Source organism: Equus asinus, chromosome 16, assembly GCF_041296235.1.
Source record: "Equus asinus isolate D_3611 breed Donkey chromosome 16, EquAss-T2T_v2, whole genome shotgun sequence".
NCBI classification, from domain to species: domain Eukaryota; kingdom Metazoa; phylum Chordata; class Mammalia; order Perissodactyla; family Equidae; genus Equus; species Equus asinus.
In genome coordinates this window covers 47,165,712-47,190,022 of record NC_091805.1, presented here as the reverse complement: position 1 = coordinate 47,190,022, position 24,311 = coordinate 47,165,712, and the positions used below count along the sequence as shown (strand labels likewise).

Here is a 24,311-nt window from a genome sequence, read left to right as displayed (position 1 = left end):
GATTGTCAACCCCTGTGGAGTTTTGTAAACACTGTTTCCTCTGTCCACACTCTAAATGCACCAGTCCACCAGGACCCTGTCCTTGGTGAGCATGGATCCTGCAGCCAAACTGCCTTGCCTTAACTTTTAGCTCCACCACTTATGAGCTGTGTAACTTTGGGCAAATTACTCTGGGCCTTAGTAAACTTATCTGCAAAACTGGTGGTGTTGAGAGGATTATCTGAGGTAATACCCATAAAACGCTTAGTGTCTGGCACATGGCAAGTGCTACGTAAGCGTTGACTATTATTATTATTGCTGTGGTTGTTTATCATTATTGTTGTTACCATACCTCCAGAGCCAGCAAAACTTGACAAAGAAGCTAAACTCTATGTATTTGAAAGAAGACTCAGAAAGAAAAAAGCAGCGTAATTCATACTATTATATAAGCCCTTAAATGTGTCTTTCTCAGAGAGAACATACTGGAACCACTTTTACCAGGAGAGCCATAGGGAAGTTACCACTGCTGCACAGTCAAAGATCAGTGGACAGACTATGCTCTGGTCAGAAAGTTGGGGTTTTAGACTTCAAATAGGATCCCTTCTCATTAAGTGAAGATGAATAGCATTTTCTGCATTCGAGAAAGTATAGATCAGCATTCTGAAAGACTTTGCACGCATCTAGCCCTCATCCTGATTAGTCACGGCACTTAAAAATTTGCGAGAGACAAGCATCCTTTGTGGACTTTTACGTTATAGCTCTCTCTGTTAGACTTTGGTACAACTGTATCAGCTTGGAAATATATAAACCCAATTAAAGTGTGTCTGGCTTTTTAGAAAGCAGCGGGAGATAAGTCCCCTGAGCAGCTTTCTCATTTTATGCTCTTTACCAAAACACTTGACATTTTGCCACCTCATTCCTGGCAGTTAAATCTTTGGTCATGTGGGTGGGTGACCTACAACAAGGTTAAAAGCCCCAGCTGGAGTTGCAAAGTAAGCTCATTTGGAAACAAAACCCACACAGACGTGGGCACGTGTACCTGCTCAGGACCATTGCTCCAAAGATGGGTTTTGGGAGTTACAAGTTCTTGACAGGACATTTGAGGTGACCATCTCACTGTCCCTGTCCATTTCCCTTTTGTGCAATAAAACCAGGAGAAGAGCTCATATTCAAAAGCAGAAAATAAATGAGCTATTTTGGTAACTTCCCCACAACCAAATCCTGCTCATCCCTTCAGATACCCGAGCGCACGGCAGGTCTTCTCCTTGCCCTTCCACCAAGGTGTGACAATTACTTTACAAAGTTTTTGCTCTAGGGAGCTACCTTCCAAAACAAGCATTTGTCATTCACTGAGCACCTACAGTGTGAGCAGCCTATTTTAGATGCTCCGTATCTTCTACTACAGTCAGCAACTGACCACGTGAGACAGACAGATGGAAGAGCCCCGGCAGTCCCAGCCCTCGGTTTGAATCTTCCCGGCCTGGGCCCCAGACATGTGGGCAAGCGAGAAGCCTCCAGGAGATTCTAGTTCCCAGCGCTTTAGCCACAACAGTCCACGGTGGGTGGAGCAGAGCGGAGCTGTCTTCCAAGGGCAGACGGAAGGTTCGTGAACAGAGTGAATGTTGCTGTTGTTTTATCCTGCTTGGTCTGGGGTAGTTTGTTACATGGCAATGGACAATAAGAACAATGAAGATAAAAACATCTCTTTTATTTATAAGGTTGTTTTGAAGCAATGAGAGAATGTATGTGAAATGCATTGTAAATTTTAAAGTATTATGCAAACACAAAGAGTTATTACAGGAAGGTTCAGGTAACACACAAGCATATCTATGCATATATGAGTGTTGCCAGCTATGTCCCATATGGGAGCTGGATTTCTAGATCTGCTGACCTTGACTGGGGCTTCTCAGAAGCTCCTGATACGGTGAAAAATGAAGACAGGCCAAATAGATTCATAAAAATTATGATATACTTTAAAAATTTTATGGGCCGGCCTGGTGGTACAGTGGTTAAGTTTTCATGCTCTGCTTCAGTGGCCCAGGGTTCGCTGGTTCGGATCCTGGGTGTGGACCTATGCACCGCTTGGCAAGCCATGCTGTAGCAGGTGTCTCACATATAAAGTGGAGGAAGATGGGCACGGATGTTAGCTTAAGGCCAGTCTTCCTCAGCACAAAGAGGAGGATTGACAGTGGATGTTAGCTCAGGGCTAATCTTTCTCAAAAAAAAAAAAATTTACATTTAACAAATCAATATTTTTATTAAAAAATTTATAATTGCGATATCCACAATATGATCAAAGGATTTATAAAACTTGAATTCCCAATGCACTAGAGAAAGGCACAGCTTAAGATGAGACACACATTTAAAGCTGAGTGAGTAACATCTCACTCTGTCAGTATCTCCGTGACTACACAAACTCATCTGGAAACAGCATCAAAGGTCTAATTTGAGGCCATTGTGAATGCGAGTCCTGGACAGTTGGGCTAGGCCTGCGATTGGCCCTGAGTGGGACACTCTGATCTGGTGTGCCCAGTTCCAATGGTCTGATCCTCAGCCCCTGAGTGGCAGTGTGGCCCCCTGAAATCTGGCCTCTCTAGAGCCTCTCCTGCTGCCTTCAGGCTCTGGGCTTCCTCAGCCTCCCCTGCAACCAAGAGAGCTGTCCCTCTGATGCCCAGTGTCTAGGGAGCTAAAAAACCTTTTTTTCCTCCTTTTTGCTTACTTTTCTCCCTTCCCAGGCTTCCTCCTAGTAGGCCTCAAAGTTTCCTCTAGGAGCTACTGTTCTCTCTCTTCAGCGTCATTCAGTCTCTTACTATAAACAACAACAGCAACCAGAGCAATTAACATTTGTACAGTAAATTGCAGTTTGCAGAGCATTTTCAGTCATCCTCTTATCTGAGCCTAACGTCAAGTAAATCATTATTATTCTAATGCAGTTATTATTATGCTTTCAAGTTTATATGAGAGGAACAAGGCTGTTAGAGGTGAGTGACTTGTCTCAGATCAAATAACCTGTCAGTGGCGGAGCCTGGATGCAGATACAGGTATCCTGAGTCTGTCTTGCATCTTCTGTCTCTTCTGTCAAGCCTTGTCCCTGTGGGTAGACAGAGTGGCACCTCTTTATACACAAGGAATTATCGTGATGATTGTTGTCATTGTTCACCAGCTTGGGTTCACTCAATGTGCCTTCCCTTTCTTTTCTATGATAACAATTTTGTACTTACAGAATAGAATTATGTAATGGGAACTTACTGGGAATTATTATATATTTTAAACCCCGGTTTACTCATTAGTTCCTAGCTTTTCTATGTTTAAAATATAATAATACAATAATTACTATGGTGACAATAATAGTAAACAACAAAATGTATGTGTTTGGTATTTAACAGTTTGCAAGGTACTTTAACATACATTAATGCATTTGATTTCACCAATGCCCAGGAAAATTAAGTAGAGAGCATGCCTATTTTATAGAACTAGCAACTGAACCTCAGAAAGGTAAATGTCTAGTCTACATTCTTTCAACAAGTCAAAGCTGCCCTGTGACTTGTAGCAAAGGTTTTGGCTTGTTCTGTGCTTCTCCAGTCCCTCCAGCAGAGCATCATGTGGTGGTGGCGGGGGGGGGGGGGGGAGAGAATATCACTTATTCTGGGTCCAAGGGCAGTGCTTCTGAAAAGTTGTCATGCAAGGACACCACCTGGAGAGCTGTCAAAACTCAGATTCTTGAGCCCACCCACCGTGATTCAGAGGTCTGGGAGGGGGCCTGAGCATCTGCATTTCTAACAAGCTTCCAGCTTATATTGCTATTTCCTGTCTGTGGACAATACTTGCAATAGAGTTGATAGAGAGAAAGTGACTCATCCTTCAAACCTGAGTTCCATCATCTCTGAAGGGGTTTAATAGTATTACCTACCTCACAGGGTAATAATGAAGTAAGGTGAGTAAAAGGCCTTTTTAAACTATTAAAGGCTACTCATATTGTTATTATTGTACGCTACTTATAAAGTCTAATGCAAAATATACTTGAAAGTTGAAAGATGATGTCAAAAGCCTTCTTACCCAGCTCCCATGGATGTTATTCAGGTAATATTCTAGGTGCCTGGAATCCAGGCATTTGTGCAACATGGCGGTCTTGGTGAAGCAAGAACCCACTCCATTCAACTCGTCAATATGAATTTCTAGATGGGGTTCCATTCTAAATTCAATCCTAGCTAAGGACACCTTCTCCCCAGTGATAAAGGGTGTTTCAGCACAGCTGGTTTCCCCTTCCTCACATGGGGAGCACTAACAAGGGATGTGCAGAAAAAGGGGAGAGAAAGGAACTGGAAATCCCCCATCCTCACCCACCGCCAGCCTGGGCTTCTCTTTTCATGCCAGCCTTGGTCAAATAGCCAGACTGCAGAGCAGATTTTTTCTTCTCTTGCTTACTCTAGTACAGGAATTACTGGAGATTGGAGAGTGCCAACAAGAGGTCAGTGAGAGGGAGAAAGAGCCAGGGCAAAGGGTCCCTCGAACCACATGCTGGTTCATCAACCTCTCAGTGAGAGAAAATCAACCCCATGAGGATTTATCTATCCCGGAGCTTTGGAGCCAGACCGTGTTGGGTTTCAATCCAGGCCGTGTCACTTATTAGCAGCATGGATTTATGTGCCTTATTTTGCCTCTTTGAGCTGTAGTTTTTTTACTGTAAAAGAAGATTAATAATATCCCAGTCCTCAGTGCAGTCAGTAAATAACAGCTATTATTACTATTATTATTCACTCAACAAGGATTTATTGTACATGTTCTATGTACCAAAGAATATGTCAGGCACTGTCGATACAGAGATAAATACAACATCATGCCTGTCCTGGAGAAACCTACAGTCCAGTGTGCAAGACAGCAAGTAGTACAACACATGTTACAGGTGCTGTTCTCAATCGTGTACAAAGCATGCTACCAGGAAGGGAAATTGACAGAGAGTGGTAGGCGTGCTCTCCCCTGCAACTAGCAGCCTTCTGATTCCTCACGCCTTCCCTTCCATGTACTCTCCCAGTCCTGAGGAGGCAGATTAAGACATCCACAGTTTAAAAGACAGCCCTGAATAATTGTCTAGGTCAGTCTTCCCTAAGCATCCCTAATCTGCCGCCCAACTGAGCCCTCGCCAACCAAAATCAACATCCACTGGGGTGAATTTACACTATCCACTCGGCATGCTCTTCCACACAAGGCATTTCATTCAGGTTTGGAAAGTTACAGGCTGACGCAGCTCTGGAGGTTTGTTTGACTTTTTTTTTTTTTCAAATGTTTCATTTCTTTCCTTTTAGGATCTGTGCCCTAGTTGTTCTGGGAAACTTGTGACCTCTCTGTGTTTTTAATTAGAAGATGTCATTTTTCCATGGTAACCTATCTTGATGTCCTAAATAGAGAATCTGTAAAATCAGTTTCCCTATGAAGGGCCAAGCAATTAGAATGGGAGGCTGCCCAAGGAACGCCAGTCCCCAGGCCTGGTGGCTCCACCACTGGGGAAGGTCCCCCATGCAGAGAAACACCACCAGAGTCTCCTGCTGCAATAGACTTGCACCATGGTGGTCCCAGCCATGAACTCTCTTGGCCTGGACTCATAAAACCCAGTTCTTGACAGTTGTGGGGAGGAATTTGCGCTTTCTGATTGGCATGGGAACAAAACTGTGTCAGCCATGAATTACGGTGTCTCCAGGGCCAATAGCCCATAGGTAATAACTTACAGAAGCCAGAAAAACATTGATGGGAAACAGTTGAAACCAACCCAAGCTCCATGGTGGCCAAATTTGAACCCAGCCTTTCACCACAGCATCTCACCTCCTAAAGAGAATGAACGTCTTCAGGAAATGATGAAGGAAATAGAGAAATGATGTACCACACTTTGCAAGTCAGTGCTGAGGAAACAGTAGTTAAATCATTTGGCAAAAAAGTCATCTGTTTCAAAGAGAATGCCCTAAATTTTGTAATTCTGGTTTTTCTTTCTTTTATTTTTTGAAAGCATCATTTCCATTCTGTAAGGCAGACATGTTGATAAACAAAAGTCGTCCTGACCATGGAGATTATACTGACACATTTTTAGATGAAGTGTACAGTGATATGCCAAGTCCTTCCCCTCCACTTGATCTACATAGAAGGGCACATGAAAACCCCAAAGTGGTCCACTCATTCAGTGCGCACATGACTGAAAACCCCCTGGGTGCTGGGCACCAATAACACCAGCAAACGCTTGTTGACTGCTTATTATTTTCAGGAACTGTTCATATCCTGTGCATGTATTAATTAAGGGCTCAATAATAATATCAATAGTTTTCCCTTATTGACTGCTTATTATGTGCCAAGATCAATTATAAGTGTCTTTGTCTCTAACTAAATTCGTATGCACTAGTGTTTTCCCCAATTTGCAAATCAGGAAACGGAAGCATAGAGAGATTGGGTGACTTTTCCAAGGTCACAGTCTGGATATGAAACCAGGCAGGACTGGCTCCAGCAGCTGTCCGTACTTGTAATGGCTATAAATACTACTTTCTACTCTGTGTAAGAAAGTGTCTGGAATCAGGAAAGCGTATTTGATGCTATGAACTTGTTCTCACCTGAGGACCTTGCCTTGACTGTTCCCCCTGCCTAACCTGCCCTTTCTTATGTCATTGCTTGACCGGCTCCTTCTCATCATTCAGGGCTCAGTTCAAATGTACTTCTCGGAAATGCTTTCCCTGACCCCTAAGCCAAAGCATCCCTCCCCGCCCCAAGGGCTAATCACTCTGTCCCATTTTTTTATTTTGCTTCCTTCAGAGTTCTTTTCACTGCCAGGAACTGACCTGTTTCCTTATGTGTTGATTCTCCCCCTGATGAGGATGTCAGCTCCATGACAGGTGAGACGTCCTCTCTGTCACTGCCGTATCTCTCGTCTGTAGAACAGTGCCTGGCGCCGCGAGGCACTCAGTGGCTATTGTTAGATACAGGACTGGAGCAGACTGGGACTGAATTTGTCTTGAGCACCAATTGTAATGACAGCAGCACCAATTATAACAGTGGCTGCAACCACAACAATTCTAATAGATAATGACGATTCAGTGTTTATGAGTTATATGCTACGCTAAATGTTTCTCATGGATTCCTATGAGGTCGGTATTATTATGGCCTCCATTTTACAGAGAGGAAACTGAGACTCAGAGAGGGTATGTGATGCTGGCATCATCGTGAGGCTGAGAAACCCTCAGGAACACACTTATATGCACAACATGGAAAACATCACGTTATAGTTAGTGAAGCAAAGGGTACAGCCAGGCAGCGCACACCATGGCAAGTCCCAAAGTCCCCTGGGGCCTCCTTTTCCTTCTCAGTTAGAAAGGGAACGTTGACACTTGATAATTAAGAAGTGCCGGAGTCTAGGATTGAAGCGTGGCACAGGGGACAGAAACCGGGCAGTAGTTTTAGAATACTTGGGTTTGAATTCTGACTTTGTCCCTACCAGTTGCATAAGCCTGGGCAGTTTCTTGATCTCTTTCAGCCTCAGTTTCTCCCCCTGTGAAATGGGATAATAGTCCTGATCTGTGTGCTCTGCAGAGGTGCTGTGGGGAGAAGGCAAGGTCAAGGTATGTGAAAGCAGCAAGCACAGTCACTAGTACACAGTCAGCACTCAATAAATATAGCTTTTCCTCCTCCTTTCCTTTGCTGCAACTCACTCAGTATTTATCCCCCTCAAAGACCCTGTGGTTTCTGGATGTCTGAATTTCATGTCCTCAAATTAAGCCCCAAACTCTCTAGGTCACCTGTGGCCGGATGGCTGTCTTTAACCTCATTAGAAAAAGGATGGCCAGAAAGTAAGAGAAAAAAAAAGACAGACCAGGAAAAAGATTTCAAGGAAGAAAATGGAAACTTTTTTGATAGAGAAACAAAATGTGTGGGAGGAGAGGATATGGCAGGAACCACATAAAAAGAAGAGCCCCACTGTGGAAAAACTGGTGTCAGTCAACAGGCGGTCACTGAGGACACGGTATTGCCTGTGCTCCATCGAGAGACCATGTACCTGGGAGTGAGTCGCATGAGCTAGCTAACAGCACCTGGAGGCTGTAGGCCTCTTGTCCTCTCCCCAAGCCTGTGAGCAGATGGACACTTTACGGCGGACGCAGGTCCATGGGGGCAGGGGACAGCCTCACCTGGCAGGGGAGCATTGGCTGGAGGCACAAGCCGGGCGGGGGCGAGGATCCTGCCCAGCGTGCCCCCATGGCCCCACGCCACGATCAGCTGCTCTTCAGCTTCTGAATCACCTCTCAGCCCTCTCTATTTCAGGAGACTTTCTTGGGTCGTGAAAGCATGAAGTCAAAAGGTAACATTAGAGGTTGATGAGCAAATCAATTCTCTTACCAATTTCACAGAATGGCTGTGGCAGTTGTTTGGATGAGTATTTAACTTCTTTTTAAGTAGATTTTTATTTTCTGCAGGGAGGGAGATTTGGATAAGACTCAGACTCCCCTGTGACTCAGTGATCCCTTCTCCTGTCATGCACAGAATCCTGGGAACTGCCTAGGTTCCACAGCCCTCTGCCGTCAGAGGGCGAGGACTGCCATGGTGGCACAGTGGGGTGGGCTGGTGGGACTGGCCAGTGGCTCAGAGAGGTGAGGATCTGCAGAAGTGACAGACAGGCCAGCAGGGACCATGCCTGACGCTGACCTACTGCCGCAGTCCTCAGTCTGCGTTTTAGCAGGACCCCACCTCAGGCCATCGGTGTGCACACTCAGGTTTGAGAAGCTCTGAGTGAAAACATTCCCACTTCTGCCAAAGAATCCCTGAGATCCCAGGCAGAGAAATTCTCCGATGGAAGCAGCCCATCCAGAGCGATCTCCACGTGCTCGCTGACCACCATTCAATCACGCTGGGGGTTTTCACTACGGAGAATACATATAATTCTCAAGCTGAACTTCAGTCTTTCCAAAAATTCTGTTTCTCTTCACGTGCCAAGATTTCCCTATGGATTAAGTTAAACGGAGATCAGTAGATCCTAAAAACTGGGTTTCCATCTCGGGTCTGTTTTTCCTGGCTGTGTAAACCTAAGCAAACTCTTATACCCTCAGACTATGGTTTTCTTCTCTGTGGAATGAAGATAATAAGAGCACCTGCTTCAGGAGGGTATAGTAAGGATTAAATTCGAAAATACATGCAAAGTGCTGTCACAAGGTAAGTGTCCAAGAGTTATTGGCTGCTATTATTAAGCAATAATAATATATTATAATTATTCCCAAGTGCTGCCTCCTTACTCATTCATCCCAGGAACACATTTTCACTTTACCACCCTATTGGTAATGCACCGTAGGAATCTGGTAATCCTACTTAACAAAGAATTGATCTTCTGACAGTGTACTCTATGGAGAGAGACATTTATTCCCCAATCCTGAAGGAACATACCAATGAAATTGGATGGCAGTCCCAAGTGTAAAAGATTTTAAAAAACTCATTTCAAATCACTTGCATGGTGCCAAGTTAGGATTTTATCCCATCTATTTGCAAAAGTGTTTACTTTGTGCCAGTTACTGAGTGATGCACTCTATGAGTAAGATATGGCCCTTGTCCTTGGGCAGGTCACAGGGTAGTTGGGGAGACAGACACATAGACAAGGATGTGGAAGGGCTGAGAACGTGTGCACTAGTGCAGTATGACGAGCTTGCAGGGCACAGACAGAGGAGCAAGGGGAGGGCCTAAGCGGATCCTGGGGCAGAGACAGGGGAAGGCTGAATGAAGTTTGAAGTTTGGACGGGTGAAAAGGAAAGAAAAGTGTGTTCTGGGCAGAGGGAATCAAGGCACAACGGATGTGTGTGTATGACTTACAATAAAGAGGTATTGCTGGGTAGTTAGACCAAAGGCAGAAGTCACACCATGAATGGCTTTAGATTTCACACACAGGAGTTTATTCTGTAGCCAGCAGGTGCTTATGGCTACTGGAGAAGCTAAGCAGCGGAGTGTTGAGGTCAGACTCGAGTTTCTGTAGGATCCCTCCAGTGACAGCAGGAAATGGAGTGGAAGAAGAGATTGGAGATAGCTCTAGCAAAGAACAGATGACGAGAACAGAGAAAAAGGGCAGAACTGAGGAATATTTAGAAGAGAAAATCAATAGGCCTTCGTGATTGTTGGGTATGGAAGTGAGAGAAAAGAAAGTGTCAAAGACGAATCCTGGTGTTCAACACACAATTGGGTACACGAGGGAGGCAGATACGGATCTTTGTTTGCACACATCCATCCCTCACATCCCGCTTTCCTCCTGCTGGCACCCCAGTGTGTTCAGTTCCAGGCAGAGACCCTTTGAGATTAGAAGAGTGTAGTACCAACCCCTGTGGATGAGCTAGGATGCGTCTAAACAAGTCGTGCCAGTCTCATTCTGGCCACTTAGTCAAATTATGGGCAAGTGACTCATTTATTCTGGCTAATGAAACATAACAAGGGGCTTCTCTTTATGAGTAAAAAGACAAGCTAACTGGGGAAATGACCCTTTTCCTGGAAGTGGGCACAACCCCCATAGCCATATCCCCTTGCAGCAGCTGTCTTGTGACCACGGACAGGAGCATGAGGACAAATCCAATACACTGGGATGGTGGAGCAGAAAGTGATGCCTGGTCCCTGATGGCAACTTCGAGCATCTGAACAAATGCTAGTGTCTGATATCTCTGAACCACTTGTGGAGTAAGATAAAATGTTCTGTTAGCTTTAGGCGTTTGTTTTATTTAGGATAGGATATATTAGGGCAATAGGTTGACCCCAACAGCAATGGCTCAGACATGATAGACATTCATTTCTTGTTTTTGAGTGATCGAGTCTGGCTGCTTCAGGTCAGTGGTGGTAGAAACTTCAAGGACACAAGCTAAAGGCAGCTCTGCTGTTTTCAACATGTGGCGTCTAAGGCAGCTCTGGGCGTGGAAGCACAGCTGGCCAGAAGGGGGAAGAGGATAGAGATGCCCTTTGGGGAGGTGTTGCAGGCCAGGCCTGTAAATGGCACACATCATTTCCACTCACATTCCACTCAATCATATGGCCACATCTAACTGCAAGAGAAACTGAGAAATGTAGGATAACCAGGAAACCATATTCCAGCTTCTATGGAAGAGTGGCTTTTGTGAACAGCTAATCGTCTCTGCCACCCCACTGTAAGTTGAATTTTATTGTTGTTTCTTGCAACTAAAAGAATTCCTAAGTGATCCAATGAATCTGGAGCTTAGAGGAGACCTTTTGGTGAGTTATATAGAGTTTTTCTTTGACTACAGTATCCATATTTTTCATGACGTATCATATGCAATAGGTAAAACCAAAGGAGTGGATGACATCACCTAGGAAGAATGTAGAAGTGAGAAGAGACACAGAGATAGAGCCCTTTCACCTGTTCACAGAACACATCTAATTCAGAGGAATTCTCACCACTGTCTGTGAAAGAATGACTCAGACATCTCAGTGGCCTAGAGGGACTTGCCTTAGGTTGAGGAGACTCATGGCTCAGATGTAAGAACAGGTCTAGAGGTCGAGGTTGCCCAAATATTTTTGTTTTGGGGGCTTCTGGATATAAAATCCAAGCAGGGCTATCTTTGCCTCTGTTTTCTTTCTATAAGGTACTAACTTTGACAAACAGCTGAAAAAATTCTTGAGCAAAATCTGTTCAACTTCCTTCCTTCTCTGGTGAAGATATTTTATGTGGACACCTAGCAACCCAGGTCCTGAAATAACTGAAGATGGGAAACGCTCCAAGTGCAAACTTGTTCTTTCCCCTCTTCCTTAACCTCACTCCTGAGGCTTCTGATTTGGAGACTCTGACTTTTCTGGCTTAAACTTTATAAAACCGTTATAAAGATAATAGATGAAAACACTGGAAATTTCTTCCACCAATAATCTACCTTAGCATTTGAATTTTCTTGGAAGGGTGTCCCCAACTAAAGGCAGTGGTCTTTCCTGATAACTTTGGCCACTCTGTGGAGTACATACTAATGACCCCTGGAACCTGAGTTGACACAGACTGTAGGTCTCACAGGTGTGTGGCATGTACAGTCATGGTAGACTGTCAGATGTCCTCCATCTGACTGGCTAACAGTGTCCCCCAACATGCTCCCCTCAAGGCTCCTGATCATAGTGATTAAGCAAAAAGAGAACCCTTGATTATGGCTTTCTGGAAACTCGGGCATATAGGCATTAATTAACCAGAGTCCTATCTATTTATTATTCAAATAAATCCCACAAGGGCAGGAGCCGTATTACATACATTTCGTTGCACTCCTCATTCCTGCCATGCTCTGTAGAGTGAGGATAACAGGAACCAGCATACATAGCATTCTTACTTTAGCCAGGCATTGTGTTAGGTCTTTTACCAGAGGTATCTCATTTCAGCCTCTTTGCAACTTTCTCGGTAAGTAGGATTATTGTCACCATCTTCCACTTGAAGAAACTGAGGCTGAAAGAGGTTAAGTAGCCACTCACATAGTTCACAAATGGTGGAGCCAGGATCCAAGCCCAGTGGTCTGAGTACCCCTTTCCCTAGACCACCCCCATTAAGCCTTCTTGTAAGGATTAAAGACCTAGGTAGAGCCCCTGGGGCCAAATACCTTGCTGACACCCAGTAAGTGCCCAATAAATGGCTGTTATCATTATGTCATTGTTCTTTCTTTAATAGGTGAACATTGTGTAATTTTTTCATAAGATTGCAAAGTGGGCCTTGTGCTGGTGGGCTGTCCTCTATCTTGTTTGAGTATAAGAAAGTGTGGAAAGATGTTTCCTCTGTTAGGAAAAGTAGGGATTTTGTGACATGGCAATAACTGAGGTCTTGGCCACAGGCAATATCTGGGGAACCTGGTCCAGAGAAATAAAAGGTCCCAGTAGTCAACTTCCTTGTGTTCCAAGTTAAAAGGCTTATGTGCTAGTAGTACTTATGGGTCCCTTGGAAAGCAACATTAAATTGAATCAATTAGTTGTTATTATAATAATTTGTCCCTTAATAAAGCTTATTTTTCCAATACAAAATTAATATAAGACTTGGAATATACAATGAAGTAAGAAGAAAAATTAACATAATTCTGCTCAAAGATGGTCCCATTGACATTTTTGTGTTCTAATTGACATTTTATTCATTTTTAAAAACTTCTTTGCTTTGTTGATAGCATGAAGGACCCTCAAATTCCCATGTACCTGAGTCATCAACTTTTCTAAATCTGGTCTCCTTAGCTCGAGTCACGGAGAGGTCCTGCTACTGGTCAGCTCTTAGCCCTAGAGTCTCAAGGGTGCCGTACGATAGATCCTGGCAGGGCAGTGGCCAGAGGGGCCCCTCTGGACAGGGTGACAGAGGCCCTGATATCTCAGGGAGAAGCACTCAGCTCTGAGCCGGTACTCTGCACAAGGGTCGACCCAGTCCAGGAGGAAGTTTTCCTGGGCTCGGTTCCCACCCGCGTGGTCACATCGTGGTGACGCAGCAGGAAGCCAGCCTCCCCAGAGCCCAGGTCTCTCACAGGAAAGTGTTGTCAGAGGTTTCTGCATGGGCAGGCCGTCCATGAACACTGGGCTCGCAGCAGCATTCCCAACCCGCAGTATTTGTTCACAGGCTGGAGTGCCGGCCTCAGGGCTGCGTTGTGGCATTTCCCCCTCTTGGTCCTGATGCCTGTGGTAATGCCTGTGGTGGTGCCATAAATCAGCTCTGCTCTCCGCTTTCCCCGGGAGACTTCCAAATGGGTTGCCCTCCAAGCAGGCAGCGTGAGATACCTCCTTTCAGATGTCATGTACTAAAAAATGATTGACTAGAGGAAATTTATTTTTCAACTGAAAAAAATATTACTCTGAAGGCTTAAACCTGTTCTTTTTTTGGCTTGAGGGCTTCTGGTGGCCACTGAGAGGAAGAGAGGTTCTCTGCATTCATCTTCTCTCCAGATGGAATGTTCTTCTTTGTAGAAGAGAAGACTAGCACTGCTGTGCTACCCTGTTGGCACCTATTCACTTTTCCTCACTTGATCTCCACACCAACGGTGAGCTCACCCTCAGAGCTTCTCTCCCCACTGTCCCCTCAGCTAGAGGGAAGAGCAAAGGAATGGGAGTCTAGAAACCTGCATGGCGCTGCAGGTGTGGCACACCCACTGCCTGACATTAGGCAACCACCTTACTGCTCAGAGTCCTGAGCTTCCTTGAAAGTTTATTCTCTTAATTGGACAGTTTATTAACTGGCATTCCTTGTAGCTGTCAGTCCAAGAGCAAGCGATGCTTACGGTAATGACCCTTGGGCACTGCAAGATCCTAAGGCACCTTCTGAGCTCCCTGTAATCCCAAGGCTGCATGCATTTTATTTATTCAAATGCCTTGAAGATTGGTAATCCATGTGCATCACTTAGAGAGACTCTAGTAACAAGAATGGTGGACTACCAGAATCAGACATGGAGCGTTAACCACATTCTTTGTCCTTTATTTTGAAAGTTATGTCACAACGTGTTACAAGAACACCAGCAGGGCTGAAGTGACACCCACAGGACCACGGCCCGTCGTGGGTACCCCCAGGAAGACTTGCTGTCGGCGTAGGGCAAGGGCTTCAGGCTATAAAGCCCATTACTCTATGAAGCTTCCTCTTTTTGCCCCACAGACATTTACAACTTCTGTTGCTCAAAAAGGTTTCTTGAGCTTCAGATTGCTCTAGCTAGCTCGTCTTTCAGCTGCTGCCACTTCCCAGGTGGTATACAGCATGGTATACCCTTTGTGGTCCAGCTTGCTTTATCTAATTGCATTTAGCCTGTCCTAAATGTACATTACCATGTGGCACAGGTGGTTGTATTACAACGAGGCCACATCTTAGCCACTGAGTGGCCATGGAGCAGCTTAAAACTCAACAGTGTATGAAGATGAACATGATTTTGGGGGTAAGCCTGTGCCTCAGAACCACTGCTCCATAGATCTGGGGCATGATTTGGAGTATGGTGTTTCATTCTTACTCTGACAGAATATTAAATGGAGTTTTGTCTATTTTTGCAGTTTCGCCTGAGGAACCGAGGGTGATAAGTAACTCCACCTTCTAAAGAAGCTGCTAAAGCATCCATGTAGGATTTGCTAAGAAGTGGCCCAACACCAGTTCTATGCCCTTGCCCCATCACCCACCTCCAGCCTATATATGAGAAGACTGGAGCTTGATCAAGGATGCTGGGGAGTAAAGATTTCTTCAAAGCAACTTATCACAGTGTCCTGTGTTTTCCCTACCCACCGACTGAGGCTTGAAGGAAAGTGTTTTCTTGTCCCTCTTCAAGCCAGGTGAGGAGATCCTGCTGCCCCAGTGCTTCTGGGAGAACACAGCAGAGAGGGATGGGAGAGTCTTGGGAGAACATGACTTTGTCCCTTGGAATTTGGAAAGCACAGACACCAGTGCCTGAGCCTCCACTGGAAAATTCTAAGGGAGAGAGGGCAACTAGAGCTGTTTATCAGAGTCAAAAGAGGACAAAGTGCTGGCGTTGGGCAGGCTGTTCTTTCAGCAGTGAGTGAGCGAGGATGCTTCCTCCTGGGGCCTGGAGCAGACACTGGGGAAGACAGGTGGGCTTGAACTATCATGAGAGAGGCCTGCCCAGCTGGGGCAAGTTAACCCCAGCACAAACTACCCTGTGGGGCAGTAGCTCCAGGAGACGGATTCTGTCACTCAGAGACCACATTGCCCATGACAGAGAACAGTGTCACACTTGTGGTTACCTCAGAGCATGGTCTCAAGAGAACCCACAAGAGAGAGAAAAATGCATATTTGGCACCTGCCAGGCGGAGGGCACTCACATCTCATTCCAGAAGCTCTGGCCCATAACACAACACTTTGCCTTTTTCTTTAATTTTCCCTCCCCTGACCCCAATCATGGAGGAAAAAGAAGCAACAGACAGAGAGCTAGAGGGGAGACAGGGCAAAGCACAGGGGAAAGAAAAGTCCTTCCCTCTGCAGGTGCCAAGTGGGGGCCAGGCCTGTGGGCTGGAAAGAAAAAGAATCCTTTGACGTAGATGAGAGAGTGAGGTTTTGGTTTAGTTTGGATTGGCGTTTGATCCCTGAAAATGAAGACTGTTCATAGTTGAAACTGATCTGAAAAGTAGGAGGATCTGCTGGCAATATCACCCAGCGTAGGGAGACGGGCAGAGTGGATTTGAAGGGTAGCGATGAGAAAAAATAAAGCTTGTTCTCTGATCCAAACTCTTCAGTAAACTGGTCACATTAACATTTGGAATCAGACTTCTGCTCCTAGGAAGATAAAGTAGATGTATTTTTCTCTATTTCTCTTGCTAGATCCAACTAAAAACCCTGGATATTGTACCTAAAAGACACAAAAGAAGAATCTGGAAGGTGGAGAGAAGAGGTAGATTGGCTAGACCTTGGGATCCCAAGAGCAGCATGGGGGTGAGTTTCGTAGGTTTTCTTTTTGCCTTACATGTCTGGGCACTGGAGAAGCCAGCAACAGAAATACCAGTGGGTCAGACATAAAAAGCTCCAGAAGAGCCTGCTCTCTCTAGCCAAAGTACCAGGAAAGGAGCAGCCTACAAGATAAACAGCTTTTAAACAAAAACTCTTCTACTCCAATCAAACACCAAAGAAAAACTTGGGGTCCTCAACCCCGCCAACACCAGCCAGGATCAAGTGGTAAGCCTAGAACTTCCCGCCCTCCAGCCTGTGACCAGGTACCCAGCCCCACACCACCTCCTGTTAGGTTGGTGCCAGAGTAGGCCCAGTGGGGAACTGGGACTTTTCGTCCTCACTGGTTACATTAAAAAAAGAGGAAAAATCTCGAATAAATAATCTAGGTTCCTACATCAAGGATCTAGAAAAGAGAAGAGCAAAACAAATCCAAAGGAAGTGAAGGAAGGAGATAATAAAGAACAGAAATCAATGGAATTGAAAATAGAAAAACAATAGAGAAACTCAAGGAAATAAAGAGCTGATTCTTCAAAACGATCAATAAAATTGGCAAACCTCTTGTGGGCTGGCCCAGTAGTGTAGTAGTTAAGTTATCCGGCTCCACTTCAGCGGCCCAGGGTTCACGGGTTCGGATCCTGGGCTCAGACCTATGCACCACTCGTCAAGCCATGCTGTGGTGGCATTCCACATCAAAATAGAGGAAAACAATTGGCAAACCTCTGGCAGGACTGGCAAAGAAAAAGAGAGAGATGATGCAAATTATTAATATCAAAAATAAAACATGGGATATCACTGTAGACTGTGCATATCAAAAGGATAATAAAGGAATATTACAAATAACTCTGCAGATGAAAATTTGATAAGAAGTGAAATGGACCAATTCCTCAAAGAGCACAGACTACCGAAACCTAATATGAAATAGTTAACAATCAGGGAAATCAAATTCATAACTTAAAATCGTCCAAAAAAGAAATCACCAGACCCAGATGGTTTCACTGGAGAATTCTATCAAACATTTCAAACATTTAAAAAAGAATTAACACCAACTCTACACAATATCTTACAGACAATAGAAGAGGAGGGAACGCTTCCCAATTTAGTTGTAAAGTTGATATTACCGTGATACTAGAACTAGACACTCACAGTACAAAAGAAGACCAAAACCCAACATATCTCATGAATTGAGAGGCAAAATATTAGCAAACAGAATTCAGCAATATATAGAAAAAATTGCACCCCATGACCTAGTGTGGTTTGTTTCACAAATCAGAGGCTGGTTCATTATTCAAAAAGCAATGAACATAATTCGCCTTATTATTAGGCTAAAGAAAAATCACATGATCATCTTAACTGATGAAGAAGAAATATTTGACAATATTCCACAGCTATTCATGATAAAAATGCTGAGAAAACTAGACATAGAGGAGAAGTTCCTCATCTTGAAAATGAGCATTTGCAAAAAATCTACATTTAACGTTATTCTTAATGATGAAAGACAGAATGTTTTCTCTCTAAGATCAGGAACAAGGTAAGGCTGTCTTCTCTCACCACTTTTGTCCAATATATTGCTGGAAGTTCTAGGTAGTACAATAGGAAAAAAAGAAAGAGAAGACATGCAGACCAGAAAGAAAGAAATAAAATTGTCCCTCTTTGCAGATGACATGGCTGTCTATTTGGGAAATCTTAAGGAATCAACAAAAGAAACCTCCTAGAACCAATACATGTGTTCAGCAAAGTCACAGGCTATAAGATAAACGTATAAAAACTAACTGTATTTCTATATACTAGCAATGAACATGTGGATACTGAAACTTAAAACACCATACCATTTACAACTACTCAAAAAGAATGGAATACTTAGGTGTAGATCTAACAAAACATGTACAGGGTTTGTATGCTGAAAACTACGAAACTGATGAAAGAAATCAAAGATCAGAATAAACGGAGAGACATACACCATTCTTGAATTGGAAGACTCAACTTAGCAAAGAGCTCAATTCTCCCCAAATTGATACATGGATTTAATGCAATTTGTATTAAAGTTTCTGCCAGATTTGTTGTAGATATATACAAGATTATTCTAAAATCCATATAGAAATGCAAAGGAACTGAGTCAGCTAAAACAATTTTTAAAAAGAAGGATAGAATGTGTGGAATCCATCTACCCAATGTCATGACTGGTTGTATAGTTATTATAGTGAAGATTGTTTCATAGTGGTGGAGGGGTCAGCACATAGGCCAACGGAAGAGAATAGAGCACCCAGAAACAGACCCACAAGAATATGCCAAACTGCTTTTTGACAAGGTTACAAAAGCAATCTAATAAAGGAAAGATAGCTTTTTTAACAAACAGTGTTGGAGCATTGGTCATCCAAGGGCAAAATAATGAACCTTGAACTAAGTCTCATACCTTATACAAAAATAAACTCAAAATGGATCGTGAGCTTAAATGTAAAATGCAAAATTATGAAACTTTTAGGAAAAAAAGAGAAAAATCTTTGGAATCTGGGGCTAGGCCAAGTTCTTAGACTTGCCACCAAAAGCACAGTCCATAAAAGGAAAAATTGATAAAATGGATTTCATCAAAATTAAAAACATTGGCTCTGCAAAATACCTTGTGAAGAGGATAAAAAGACAAGCTACAGACTGGGAGGAAATATTTGCAAAGTACATATCTAATATAACACTAGTATCTAGAATATATAAAGAACTCTCAAAACTCAACAGTGAAAAATCAATCTAATTAGAAAATAGATAAAAGACATTTCACTGAAGGTATACAGATGACAAATAAGCACATGAAAAGTTGTTCAGCATCATTAGTCATTAGAGAAATGCAAATTAAAACCACAATTAGATATCACTAACCACACACCTATCAGAATGACTGAAATAAAAAATAGTGGCAACACCAAATAATGGCAAAGACGTGGAGAAACTGGATCACTCCTACATTGCTGGTGAGTATGAAAATGGCACAGTTGCTCTGGAAAACAGTTTGACAGTTTCTTAAAAACTCGACATTCAGCTCCCATCATGTAAGCCGGCAACTGTGCTCTGGGCGTTTACTCCAGAGAAACGAAAACTTATTTTCCTACAAAACCTATATGTAAATCTTCATAGTAACTTTGTGCCAGTCAAAAACTGGAAAAACCTGGATATCTTTCAACAGGTGAATGGTTAAACAAAATGCGCTCCCTCCGTGCCATGGACTACTATTTGACAACAAAAAGGAATGAATTATTGGTAGACACAGCAACCTGAAGGAACCTCCAGAGAAAAATGCTGACTAAAAAAAGCCAAAACCAAAAGGTTACGAATCATGTGATTTCATTTGTATAACATTCTTGAAATGGCAAAAGTAAAGAAATGGAAAATAGATTAGTGGTTGTGGGGTTGAGGATGGGGTGCGGGTGGGAGAAGTGGGTGTGGCTATAAAGGGCAACCTGAAGGATCCTTGTGGTGATGGAAATGGTCTGCTGTCTTGACTGTATCAACGTCAATATCCCGGTTGTGATAGCATACTACAGTTTTCCAAGATGTTATCATTGGGGAAAACTGAGTGTTAGGGACTGAGTTGTGTCCCCTAAGTCCCTATGTTGAAGCTCTAACGCCCCCGATGTGACTGTATTTGGAGATAGGGCCTTTACAAAGGTAATAGGGTTAAATGAGGTCGTACGGTGGGGAACTAATCCAATCAGACTGATGTCCTTATTAGAAGAGGAAGCGACACCATGGGTGCACAGGCACAGAGGAAAGCCCATGTGAGGATGCAGCAAGAAGGCGGCCATCCGCCAGCCGAGGAGAGAGGCTCAGGGGAAACCAACCCTGCTGACAGCTTGATCTTGGACTTCTAACCTTCAGAATGTGGGGAAATACATTCCTGTTGTTTAAGCCACTCAGCCTGTGGCATTTTGTTATGGCAGCCTGAGCAGATTAAAACACTGGGTAAAGGGTACACAGCTTCTCTCTGTGTTATTTCTTACAATTGCATGTTAATCTAAAATTATCTCAAAATACAAAGTTTTTTTAAAAAAAAATCTTAGCATCTCAGAATTTAAACAGCTTTATTGGGGAAGTACCTGAAAGACAACCGTGGCTCTCTTAACTAGATTTTCTATACTAAGCCATGTCAGGTGCTTCTTGCTGGTATACCCGTGATAACCTGGGCTTATCTCTATCCCCACACTTATTGTTCTGCAATTAACAATTTACATGCCTGTCTCTACACTGTACCATGTTGTTTTTAAGTGCATGGACTATGTCTCAATCAACTTATAGGTAGCATGTAGCCATTTATTGTTGACATGATGTCTGACACATAGTAGGTCCTCAACAAATGTTTGTTGCATGGGTGAGTCAATTAATGCCTACATGGCAGTATTAGGTGGCCGATTTTTGTCTACAATTGACTCCCTGGCTGATTTGTACAGGACACCCAAGGACAAATTCAAAGAAGAGACTGAGTAAAATGGAGACACTAACAAATTTTTATAAGGAAAGCATTTTCCATTGTAAACTCTATGAAGACAATTTCATATAAGTATTGTTAAGCCATTTCAAAATTTTCCATCATTCTTTTATTTTATTGAAAGTATTTTTAATAGGATAAAGTATTTTTTATTTAAATATTTACTAAAGATTTGACTTGCTAATTTGTTTTTGTTCGTATTTCTTTTTTCTGATTATGGCTTCCGTCATTTTTTTTTTTTTTTTGGTGACTTCTTCCTAGTGTCAAATTTACAGATGTAAATTTTGTCTGACAGATTTGATTTTTCCATTAGTTTTTCCCCAGTAACAAATTTTACTCTACAGAGTTTTAACCAATGTTAGTTTTAGCCTCAGACATAGTAAGGGCTTAATAAATGTTAGCTGCAGTTTTTAGGCATTCTTTGTAACAGTATTCTTTACAAATTTGTTTTGAGATAGAACTACATACTATAAAATTTTAATGTGTACAATTCAGTGGTTTTGAATATATTCAAAAGATTTTATGACCATCACTGTTTAATTCCAGAACATTTTATTACCCCAGAAAGAAACTCCATACCTGTTAGCGATCACTCCCCATTTTGCGCCGCCCCCTCCAGCCCCTGGCAACCACTAATCTACTTTCTGTCTCTATGGATTTGCCTATTCTGAACATTTCATGTAAATGAAATCATACAATATGTGGCTTTTTGTGTCTGGCTTTTTTCACTTAGTGTAATATTTTCAAGGTTCATCTATATTGTAACATGTATCAATACTTCATCCCTTTTTATGGCTGAATAATCCATTGTATGGCTACAACACTTTGTACATTCGTTGTATGGATATACCATTTTGTGTATCCGTTCATCAGTTGATAGGCATTTGAGTTATTTCCACTTCTTGGCTATTATGAACAATGCCACTAGGAACATTTGTGTACAGGTTTTTGTGTTGATGCTTTCAGTTCACCTGGGTACTTACCTAGGAGTGGAATTGCTGTAATGGATTCCTTCTATGAGAGTTTTACTTTCTCTACGTACTAGTCTATACTTGTTACTGTCTCTCTTTTCAATTGTAGCCATCCTAGTGGGTAAGAAGTGGTATCTCACTGCAGTTTGATTTGCATTTTCCTAACGACTGATGATGTTGGGCATCTTTTTATGAGTTCACTGGCCATTTGTACCTGACATTTCTATTCAAATTCAATTTGTAATTAGATTATTTGTCTTTTACTGTTGAATGATAAGGGTTCTTTATTGATACTGGATACAAATCCCTTAACAGATATACGATTTGCAAATATTTTCTCCTGTTCTCGGGGTTGTCTTTTACTTTCTTGATGGTATCCTTTGAAGTACAAAAGTTTTTAATTTTGATGAAATCCAATGTATTTATTTTTTTGTGCTTGTGCTTTGGATGTCCTATCTAAGAAACCAGTATATAATCCAAGTCAGAGATTTACAGCTATGTTTTCTTCTACAGTTTTAGCTCTTACATTTAGGTCTGTGATCCATTTTGAGTTAATTCTTATATATGGTTTAAGGTAGGGATTCAACTTCATTCATTGCATGTAAATATCTAATTGTCTCAACACCATTTGTTGATCATTCTTTCCACATTGGATTGTTTTGGCACCCTTGTTGAAACTCAATTGACCATAAATGTAAAGGTTTATTTCTGGACCACTAGTTTGATCCCATTTATCTATACATCTATCCTTATGCCAATATCACACTGTTTTCTACTACAGCTCCCTGGTGAGGTGTCAGGTTGGGAAGTGTTAGCAGTCCAGCTATGTTCTTTTCTAAGATTGTTTTGGCTATTCTGGGTCCTTTGATTTTCATATAAATTTTAGGATCAACTTATTAATTTCTACCCAAAAAAGCAGCTGGGATTTTAATAGGGATCATGTTGAACTTGTAAATCAGTTTGGGGAGTATTGATATTGTAACAATATTAACCTCCTGATCCAGGCACATAGGATGTCTTTCCATTTATTTAAGTCTTTACTGTCTTTCAATGATGTTTTGTAGTTTCCAGTATACAAGTCTTTCACTTCTTTTGTTCCTCTACAAGTTGGATAAAAGGCTGATAGAATTTATCTTTTACTTAACACATGAGAAATTTTTCTCATATTTGTAAGACAGAATGAGTGAGGCAGAGAGAAAGACAAATGCAGAGGGAGACTGAGAGAGGGGTTAGAGCTACTGCAGTGAATTGACTGTTCAGTTCTTGAGTGTCTGGCAATATCAAGGCAAAGTGAGAACATTTGGGTGCCACAAAGGCACAGGGCAAACTTTAGGCTAAAATTATCCAGCTCTGGCAGTGAGATACAGAATGAGGCAGGAGAGGCCTTTGACACACTTCAAATTACACCTCATGGTAGACCCCTGGCCTCCTGGGTATGAGGTTGGCCCTGTCAACAGTAACCTCCCAAAGGAACTTTAATATTTCTATGAACTTTTCTGTCCTGTAATCACCTGAATCCAGAGTCACTAATAATACAGGATGGGAATGTTTCCCCCAATTCTTCCTGAACTGCCAAGCTGCAAAAGACTACTGATGCCAAAAGTCCTTATTTAATTAGCAAATAGCCCTCCAGCAATGGCCCGCTCTTCACTCTCGGTATGCTGTGGTAAAGGGGAGGAAGACAGGAGCGGCTGGGGAAAAAACTAGAAGCAGGGACTCTCTTGAGTCTGGAACTGAGTTGTGGAAAGAATCCTGAGAAATTACCTTGGAAAGAAGAGAAAAGAATCCACATAAAAGATTTTGTTGCTTATGACAAACTCCTGCTGCTCACATGAATTTTTCTACAAACTACACTAATATTATAAACATGCGACATATATATATACACACACACACACCCTGACATATTGACTAGGCTGCATTTATAGTGTGCTCCCAAGAAGAAAATATTTGTTTCAGTCTAAACATCTTTAAATGCAACTAGAAAAACAATTTCAGGAATCAGGTTTTCAAAGACCTTCCCATTCTGAGGTGGACTCTCAGTCCCTCCCTGTTTCATTCAGGATAATTCTTCTACTATTATAAACTAGAGCAGTAAATTAATTTAATTTACAGATGTGCTACTTCTGAATTAACCAGAATATTTTTGTTACCATCCTTTTAAAGAGTGATGCTTTGTAAAATGCTCAAGATATTTTAGACTTATTACATCATTTGTCCTCCCGATGTTCCTGGGAGTAGGTAAAAAAAAAAAGAGCAGACGGTGAAGAAGCAGATTTATTCTCCCCATTATACAGATGAGGAAACTGAGACACCAGGAAGGAAATGGGCTTGCATTCATTCATCAGTTATTTATGGACAGCCATTGTTTATCAGGCCCTGCCTCTAGATGCTAGGGTTACAGTAAGTGTCTTGGTCCTTCTTCTTACGGAGTTTCTAGTCTTATCGGGGAGCCAGATTTTTATTTTCAAAATGCAAATCTGATCATGTCACATCTTTGCTTAAATTATTTGTGGGG

At 42.5% G+C, this 24,311-nt stretch overlaps 1 protein-coding gene across 3 annotated transcripts in view; it reads left to right on the top strand.

The window, feature by feature from the left end:
- The first annotated feature begins 1,401 nt into the window (after positions 1 to 1,401).
- The window catches only part of NGF (nerve growth factor), a 149,975-nt gene continuing 127,065 nt past the window's right edge, over positions 1,402 to 24,311 (top strand). The window contains exons 1-6 of one of the 3 annotated variants that reach the window (XM_070487122.1): positions 1,402 to 1,581; positions 6,769 to 6,848; positions 8,421 to 9,153; positions 13,808 to 13,958; positions 14,950 to 15,222; positions 16,226 to 16,336. The gene's annotated coding sequence lies outside the window, so the exon portion shown is untranslated. The remainder of the gene's footprint in view (positions 1,582 to 6,768; positions 6,849 to 8,420; positions 9,154 to 13,807; positions 13,959 to 14,949; positions 15,223 to 16,225; positions 16,337 to 24,311) is intronic. The other 2 variants (XM_070487124.1, XM_070487123.1) reach the window with 2 other exon arrangements.